The 9,266-nt window shown below is 44.1% G+C and overlaps 1 long non-coding RNA gene across 1 annotated transcript; it reads left to right on the top strand.

Moving 5' to 3' along the window:
* The first annotated feature begins 1,231 nt into the window (after positions 1–1,231).
* On the top strand, positions 1,232–7,569 carry LOC147002522 (uncharacterized). Its single transcript, XR_015048690.1, has 3 exons — positions 1,232–1,251; positions 2,549–2,675; positions 5,264–7,569. It is a non-coding gene; the product is annotated as an uncharacterized LOC147002522 (long non-coding RNA).
* Positions 7,570–9,266: the final 1,697 nt, after the last annotated feature.

Here is a 9,266-nt window from a genome sequence, read left to right as displayed (position 1 = left end):
GTCAGAAGCTTGGGCCATTGCTTACTTGACTACTGACCATGCTTCTCTTGTGGGGGCTATCGGAGGTGGTACCTTAGGCAGGGGCCATAGTTCCAGGAGCATGGGGGAATGTCTAAGGTGTTATGTAGGTGAATTATGACCATCAGGGTTCAGACCTCAGATCGACTGGAGACCAGCCTGCAATTCCCCACAATTCCTCCTCTTTTTTTATTAGAAAAATGGGGGGGGGGTCACTGATGTGACTGTCATTAATTGTGAAACTTTAGAGTAGATGGAAGTATCAGAAGAAAATATATAGCCTAGAGAAATAGCAGAACAAGGCCAGAGTTGTAAGGAGAGTTAAGGGTGAGAGTTGAGAAGGCAAGAGGTTGAGTTGAGAAGGCAAAAGATTGTACAGTCAGTCAGTTGTTTCATGGGTAGTACAATTTGAGGGAAAAAACATCCATTTTTTGAACAGCAATTAATTAATCTAGATAGACATTATGCTTTTCTCACTATCATATAACTTTCCCCAAAGTTCAACAGCCATTTGGCTTTAGCAAAAAGAGTCCATCTGTAGGTGGAAGGTCCCAGGTCTGTCTTCTATAGGGTTCAGCACTTGTCTTGGGAGCCTTCAGTCGGATGAGATTTTTGGAGAAAGGCAGCTTTTGTCTGTAGGTCTCAGTAGATGGTGCTGTCTCAGGCTTGGTGTGGAGATAGACCTGTAATAATTATAACAAAGGAGCAGAACACCAGCAGAGGATATCTGCATAGTGTGGATAGCAAAAGTTATGCCTGCAATGGTTTGCTTAGGAGCACATCCCAGTCCCTTGTGGATGGCTAAAGAAGAAAATATCATGTTAAGTGTATGACTGGCATAGTCAGTTAACAGTTCTTCTGTAAAAGAAAACCAGTTATTAATTAAGGATTGGACGACTTTTGCACCTTAAAGGAAATCTTAAACAAGTTGGAGAGTGAAGGGTTAAGTGTAGGCCAGCCTCAGGGAAGCGTCAATTAGCCACGCCCACGCAGGGCCTGCCTTGGCTCTTTAGCCCTTCTAGCCTGCTGCCGGCCCACCCCTCTGCCCCGCCTTGTTGGCCAGACCCAATCTGCCCCATCTTTGTTCCTTTGTGCACAGGCCCAAGACTCTACTGCTAAAGGCAGGGCCCTGAATCTCAGCGTGGACCACACTTTCCTGCACAGCTCTGGCGGGGAGGGAGCAGCAGAATTCAGGGAAGTGGCAAAAGTTTTTGAACCGGAACTGCCCAACTGGTCGGACAAATGGGATAAGTGGGAGGGTTTTCACTGTTTGGCCAGGCTGCAGCAAGGCGAGGCATTCTCAGCCAACGCAGCTGTAATCACTGCCCAGCTGGGCTTATCTGGAGCAAGTTAAGGCTACCTACAGAAGGCAGAAAACCAACTCTCTTGTAGTTAAACCTGTAACAAAGAATGGGAAGGGGACCTCATGCCAGCCACTAGCCGGCAGAGGTTAAAGCCTAGAGCTAGAGGAGAGGGGCTATAGAGCTGGCCAGGAACACTTTGGAAAAAGAGACAGAAAAGTAAAAGGCCAAGTTTTTTTAACTCGATCACTCACGGTCTCTGGAAGCTTGGAAATCTACTGTAGGTCTCTGTTCAAAGCATTCTTGAGCTGGTTCTGTCTCACGAGACCAGTTGTTGGGAACAAAATCAAAGAGGAGTGGGTCTGGGAGACCCTGGGGAAAAATGGAAGGAAAAATATGCCCACACCCAGCCAGAGTTAACCTATTCTCTGGTCAGTCAGGCATAGGAGGGCTGCTATCTAAACTATCCACTCATCCCTGGGTGGACATTCCTCTGTCCCACTCTTCAGGGGGTGGTCAAGGGGCAGCCTTGCCTGGGGAGCCGCCCCCCACCCCCACCCCCACCCCCGCAGCTACTTTGCTAAAGCCACCAGGTTGTGGGAGAGAGGGAAGAGGGATGAAATTTCCAACACTGACCAGAGTGCACAGCAAAACTTGAAGGAGCAGAGCAGAGACTATGGTTTTAGAGCTTTATTATAGAAATGCAGGGGAAAGAGAGAAGGTAGAAAGGAGGGAGAGAGAGAGAAGAGAAGAAAGAAGAAAACAACAAGAAAGGGAAAAGGAGAGAGAAGAGAGAGGTGAGAGGACAAAGGAATAAGAGTGAGGTGCAGGCTGTGCACCCCATTTTATGGTCTTCACTGTTGCTAGGTAACTGGGGAGGAGTTTAGCCTGAAGGTCAGAAGCTTGGCCCATTGCTTACTTGACTACTGACCATGATTCTCTTGTGGGGACTGTGGGAGGTGGTAACTTAGGCAGGGGCTAGAGTTCCAGGAACATGAGGGAATGCCTGCCTTGTCATGTAGGTGAATTATGAACATCAGGTTCAGACCTCAGATCGACTGGAGACCAGCCTGCAATTCCCCACACAGGATCAACTCTAGATCTTTGATTCAAATATGTGAGTTGGATGAGGATGAAAAAGAGATTGCATTCAGAGTGGCAGAAGGGCAGAAAAGTAAAAATAGCACAGGAAGAATTCAACAAAGTCACTTTGCTGTCTCTTGACTCAGTAGTGCCATCTGCTGTCCTGCTTCCTGTGCACTTGCTGGACAAATGTACAGCTTCTGTCAGAATGACAAGGTACATGTGAACCATGCTTGGAGAGAAAGACATTGACTCAGGAACAGAAAATAGAAGGTATGTTTTTATTCCAGGAAATCACTACCAAATCAAGGAAGAAATAAAGAAAGAAATGAAAGACATTTTAGAATTTAATGAAAATGAAGTCACAATGTAATAAAACGTATGGGACACAATGAAAGCAGTGCTAAGAGGAAACACTCATGGCTCTAAGTGCCTCCAAAAAGAAACTGGAGAAAGCATACACTAGCAGCTTGGCAGCACAGCTAGGAGCTCTAGAAAAAAAGCAGCAAATGTACACAAAAAGAGTGGATAGCAGGAGATAATCTAACTCAGGGCTGAAAGCAACCAAGTTAAACAAAAGAACTATACAGAGAATCAACTAAACCACGATCTGGTTCTTTGAGAAAACCCACAAGATAGATAACCCTTAGTCAGACTAACCAGAAGGCCCAGAGACTGTATCCAAATAAACAAAATCAGAAATGAAAAGGGAGACATAACAACAGAAAGCAAGGAAATTTAAAAAGTTATCCTACTACAAAACTATTCAGCAAAACTGGAATTTCTGGATAAACTGGTAATTTTTTTAACAATCATCTTTCATCTGGTCAAACAGGAAGCAAACAAAGAGGTCATAATATTTAGATGGAATGGGGATATAAGGATGATAGCATTTTGGATTGGGTCCTGGCATCTGGCCACGGGGCAGGTTCCTGACACTATTTGGAAAGACTGTCATTGGTGGGGGATTCTTGTACCTTGAATCTCCAGATGTAAGTGCTGTCCTGGATAGAAATGAACAGCAGAGCAGGGATGAGAAGCTCATGTCTAATCCAGTGGGGAAAAGTGCAGCTGCCAGAGTGGAGTCTTATTTTTCCAGAATTGGGGAAAAGCTGAGGGGTCTTAAGGTCTTCAGGTGCTTAAGAGAGCAGGCTCCTGTTGCGGTCAATGTATAGTAACAAGAGTCATTTAAAGATGGAGAGGTGAAAGATATGAGGTGAGATGGCTGGACTCAATGTGAAAGTCCCTCAAATTTAGCAGGTGTGGAGGTCATGAGAATTATCTTGAAAGGGCCCTGCCATTGAGGAGAGAGAAGTGAAAGATGATTATCCAGAAGGGAGAGAAGAACTAGGTCTCCAGTGTTGACAGGCAGTAGGCAGGGGACAGCATGTGGCTTTGGTGGATGGTAGTGACAAAGTTCCATAGGAGAGAGCAGAGGTAGCAAAGTAATGGGGTGAGTAGATTGTCAGGGATGGGAGAGCACTTAGTTGAAAGACCAGGAGTTAAGACAGATGTCTCTACATGAGTTCAAAAGGTGAGGTGAAAAGTGATCCCTCTGAGAGAGCTTATAGCCTGAAAAGAGCCAAAGACAGGAGTTTTACTGAATTGAGGTGAAGTTCCTGTGGCAGTTGGACAAGAGTGGTTTTTAGGGTCTGATTAGTTCTTTCTACCTTTCCTGAAAACTGGGGGTAATGGGGAATATGAATGCCAGGGATGTCTGGGGCTTTACATAGAGTTTAAATAATTTTGCTGGTGCATTCAGGGCATTATGTGATTTTAGGAAGGCTGGGACACCAAATCAGGGGATGGTCTCTTAGAGGAGAAGATCAGAAACAGTCTGAGCCTTTTTGTTCGTAGTAAGGAAGGCCTCCACCCACCCTGAGTAGGTATCCTTCAAGACACCATTGACCTTGTGCATGTGGGTAAAATCCAGTTTCCAATCAGTTCCAGGAAGGGAACTTCTAACCTGATGGGTAGGAAAAGAGGTGGTAAAATACCTACAGTTGGAGTCTGACATCTAACAGATTTTGCAGGAGGCAGTGATAGATTTCAAATAACTTAAGACAAAAGAATAGGCAGTAGGTGTTGGTTTTTTTGGTTTTTGGGTTTTTTTTGTTTTTTTTGTTTTTAAATAAAACAACACTTGGCTGTTAGGATGAAAGAGTTGGTGAAGATAGGACAGACTTTGACCAGTATCTGGGAGTGAAAGTGGAGATGCGGTTTTTAGTGTAAGAATGTTGTGGGTTGGGTGAGATGAGTCTAAGCTCCTAAGGGCTCCAGGTCTAGCCGCCTTGTCAACTCAGTTGTTTCCAATGGAGACAATAGAGTCATCTGTCTGGTGGGATCTGCAGTGGACAATCACAATAGCTGTGGGGAGGTGGGAAGTCTTTAGCATGGCCATAATTTGGTTTGCATGAGTTACTGATTTTCCTTTTGTCATAAGTAACTCACACTATATCCAGACACCAGCATGGGATTGGAGTATATGGAAAGCATATTTGGAGACTGTGTAGATGTTGAGGGATTATCCCTGTGCCAGTTGAAAGGTACAGGTAAGGGCTATTAGTTCAGACTTTATTTGTGATATGAACAGGGAGGTTCTATTCCTCAACCACCTCTGAGTCTGACATGATAGCATAGCCAGATCTTCTGGCCCCTTCATATAAATAGGTGCTGCCATCTATATACCAGGTATAGAGGGCATGAGGCAATGTGCCTTCCTGTATGTGTGAAGGATGAAGTAATATTCCCTCTATGGTTTCAGTGCAAGAGTGTGAGAGGGAGTGGTTAGAATTTGGTCAAGGAAAAAGAATGAAATGATTTTTTTCTTTGTTTGTTTGTTTTTTGGTTTTTTGAGGCAGAGTTTCTCTGTGTATCCCTGGCTGTCCTGGAACCCACTCTGTAGAACAGGCTGGCGTCGAACTCAGAAATTTGCCTGCCTCTGCCTCCCAAGTGCTGAAATTAAAGGTGTGGGCCACCACGTGCAGCAAGAATGAAATTATTAAGAGGCAGGCATGATTGGAAGGTAAGTGTGGAGTCTTCTATTATTGCTACCTGAAAGAACCCTGGAGAAATTAGAGACCATAAGCCTCTGTAAGTTAGGAACTCTGTCAGAGTATTAGAAGAGAAGATGTTTATAAATGACCGAAATATTAGTTTTTTAGACCCTCAAATAAGGAGTTCAGTGGATGCTAAGGTAAGAATACAAGGTGCCCATCCCTGAATGTTTTGGTTGACAAGTAAACTACAGGAACAAAGGAGGGTCCCAGTTGGTGATCTAAGACACCAAGAGTAAAACCATCTTCTTCATCTATGTAGAGGAAAAAAAAAAAGACAACTCAGGTCAGGGAGGTTTAAGGCTGGGGTGTTGAGGAGAGCCTGTTAGAGCCTTTGAAAAGCTTTGGTAACAGATAGGAGAAGTTCATGGTTGGGGTCGAATGCTGCTTCATATAAGGGGTGGGTAGAATGGAAAAGGAAGGAACCCAGGAAAATAAAAAAAACTGGCTATTCCTAGGAATGATAAAATCTCTCTGTTTTTAGAAGGAACAGTTAGACACAGAGTTAGATTATTTCTGTCTAAGGTAATAGCCTTGTGGGTTGGGGTAATGGGTAGTCCCAAATAGGTGACCTGATGAGTGGACACTTGGACTTTAGAATATGAGACCTTTGTGGCTTGACTGACAGGCAATTTAGGAGAGAAGAGGTGTCACCTTGGCTAATTTTTAGAGGATGGACTTCAGAGAATAATTTTGCCTACATAATGGACAATCATAGATTTAAAGAGAGTCAGAGAAACTAAGTCAGAAGAGAGAACCTGGCCAAATAAGTGTGAGCTGTCCCGGAATCCCTTAGATAGTAGAGTTCAGGTGCATTGAGTAGAAGATGGGTGACAGGGTCAGCCCAGGTAAAGGCAAAGGTGTTCTGGGACTGGATAGAAAAGAATACATCCTTGGGATCTAAGAAGGAGAAATGAGAAGTCCACAAGGGCATAGTCGAAAGAACTGTATAAGGATTAACCACAACAGGATGGAGAGGAACTACCCACCAAATGAATGCACCTGAGGCGATAACCAGGGGATAGGTTCCATTAGGATCTTTAACTTCTAGCATAGGGGTGTTAATGGGGGAAGAGGTAGGATGGAGGAGGTTTTGGGTTTTTTTTTTTTCTTTTTCTAAGAGATAAGAGACGATATAGGCTTCAGTCATCTGAGGTCCTGGAGGGAAAGAGGGTATTGAGCTTGGGTGATGAACCTTGTAGAGTCCAATAACTGGATGACAAGAGGATGATGTTTAGCAACAGGGGTTTCAGGATGACCCAGACTCAGGCGTCTACCTGAGGAGCTGGCAAAGGAAACAACATGTTAGAGTCTGTAGGTTGAGTGGCTAGGAGGAAGAGGAAGAGGAGGGGGAGGAAGAAGAGGAAGAGGAACAGGCAGAGGAGGAGAGGGCCTACTAGTGATCTTCAGTTCAGGCGAGTGGGGGGAGCAATAGAAATAGAGGATCCCAACTTAGCTAGAGGATCCCTTCCCAATAAGGGATCAAGACACCTACCCCAACAATAGGTTATAAGAAGGAGAGGTGAGTACCAAAAACTGTGTCAGGACTGAGTAAGTGGTCCCAGCATCCAAGAAGAAGAAGGAGATCAGATGCCATGATGTTACCCGGAGCTCCCTTCTGGTGAAGGAAGTAGTCAGGTCAAGGGAGCTCAGGCCTCTTCAGTTGTCCATAGCCAAGCCTAGAAGATCATCTGGAGGGTTACCTGGGAGTGATGTTCCCCTCTCCTGAGTGGCATAACAGCAATCAACAGACCATTGTCTCTCCTGATGGCACCATGGACATGGCCCTTTTGGCTTTTGGGGATTAGGGCAAGCCCTTGTCCAATAAACTTGTTGAGCAACATCTTAACCCACATGGCAGTGGCTATCCTGTCTGGTGGAGTTCCCTGTGCCCCACAGTAGTGGCTGTGGTACAGGCTCTAGAGCATCAGACCGGCCTGTGTGGTTGCTATAAAGTCCAGGACTTCAGCAGCATTGTTAGTTGAAAACAGCATATTCCTGGACAGATCATGCCAAGATAGCAGAGTTCACACTTTGGGAGGTCTTTATTAAAAGGGATGAAGAAGCAAAGGGGAAGAGAGAGACAGAGACAGAGACAGAGACAGAGACAGAGAGAGACAGAGAGAGAGAGAGAGAGAGAGAGAGAGAGAGAGAGAGAGAGAGAGAGAGAGAGAGAGAGAGAGATTCATGTCTTTTATGTCTTTTATCCTGGCTGACAGGTGATGACTTTCAGGTGATGCAGGTAACACAAGGGAAGTGTTATGGTTGCCATAGGAATGAACACAGAAGATTCTGGCCGCCTAGGATGATGTCATTGCAGGTTTCAGAGCCAGGCTGTAACCAGTTTCTGATGGTAACACTGGCCAGTTCCATTGGTGCTCAGCCCTGTGTTCACCCCCAGCTGTGGTCCTATCAGAACATCAAAGGCCCTGGAAGTTTTAGAAGTAAAAAGCTATTTAGCTGCTTCTGCTGCTGCTGCTGCTGCTGCTTCTTCTTCTTTTTAACTTTGATACATTTTACCTATGCCTTCAAGGGTCTTACCTTAAAAAACAAAATAGCCATTAACATCTTTTCTCAGGTAAGGATATTTGCTACAAAAATCTTGTGTGTCCTTCCATTATCTAAAGACCCAGAATGATGCTTCTCTTGCTGCAGAAAAATTCATCATTCCTGCAACACTCAGCAGTGACTTTGATCATCAACTAAACAGCAAGTTTATAATATACAATGGTATGGATTATTAAAAATAATTCCTTCAGGACAGGGTGTGAGGAGCCAAGTATCAAAAGTAAGTATATGGGTTTCATTCTACAATGAAAAAGTCAAAGGCTGTCCTTGAATAAAACTCAAATACTGTATTATTTATGGATATTTTCAATCACTATCATGTGTGTGAATGTTTGTTACACATCATTTGTTTATATGTGTGAATACATGTATGTATGTGTATAAAGGCAGAAGGTAAATTGTTTTCTTTAATCAATGTCTACTTTATTATTATTACTATTATTATTATTAATTTTATGTATTTGGTATTTTCCTGTATGTATTGTTTATATGATTGGCATGAAGGCCTAAAGAAGGGGCTAGATCCACTAGAACTGGAGTTACAGAAGGTGATGAGAAGCCACTTAGGTGCTGGGAATCTGACCAGGACCTGCAGAGCAGCGAGTGCTCTTAAGTGAGGAGCCATCTCAGCAGGTCCACCTCCTATTTTATTTTTGAGATGAATTGTTCATTGAGCCTGTGGTCATGCATTTGCTCTGGCAGGCTGGCTGTTGAGTTTGGAGATCCACAGGTCTCCATCCCATCCCCCAGGGCTAGGAGTGCAGACATGCTTTGATCCCTGGTTTATTACATGGATGCTTTGAATCAAACTCAGATCGGTAAGCTTGCACAGCACACACTTATGGACAGTGCCCTGGCTTCAGACCCCTACTTTAAATTTAAAAATGCCCTGCATTATGGTATGTGTCTTCAACCAACATTCTTTGATACTTATCAATCATGTAGCAAGGACTTCTTTCATCAGTTACATCTATCCCAATGGGGGTCTGGGGTCTCATTTCTTCTTTCAGACAGAATTCTGAAAATCTAAGGCATCCTGCTGGAGCTGAATTATACTCATGACCATAAATTGCATGTACATTAACTGAAAAGCCCAGCCCAAGCCAGACAGGGAGCCCATCATACTGTAAATACACTGATGTCAGGCCTAGGACAGACACTGAACTTTTGCTTTACTAACCAGAGCCTTGTTTTTTCTTTACCCTGCTCTTCGTTCTTGTTACTTTCAGTAAGGTCTTGT

The sequence above is a fragment of the Mus caroli genome, unplaced genomic scaffold, assembly GCF_978045245.1.
Source record: "Mus caroli unplaced genomic scaffold, Mus_caroli_1 scaffold_10, whole genome shotgun sequence".
In the NCBI taxonomy this organism is placed as follows: domain Eukaryota; kingdom Metazoa; phylum Chordata; class Mammalia; order Rodentia; family Muridae; genus Mus; species Mus caroli.
This window is presented reverse-complemented; position numbering and strand designations above follow the sequence as displayed.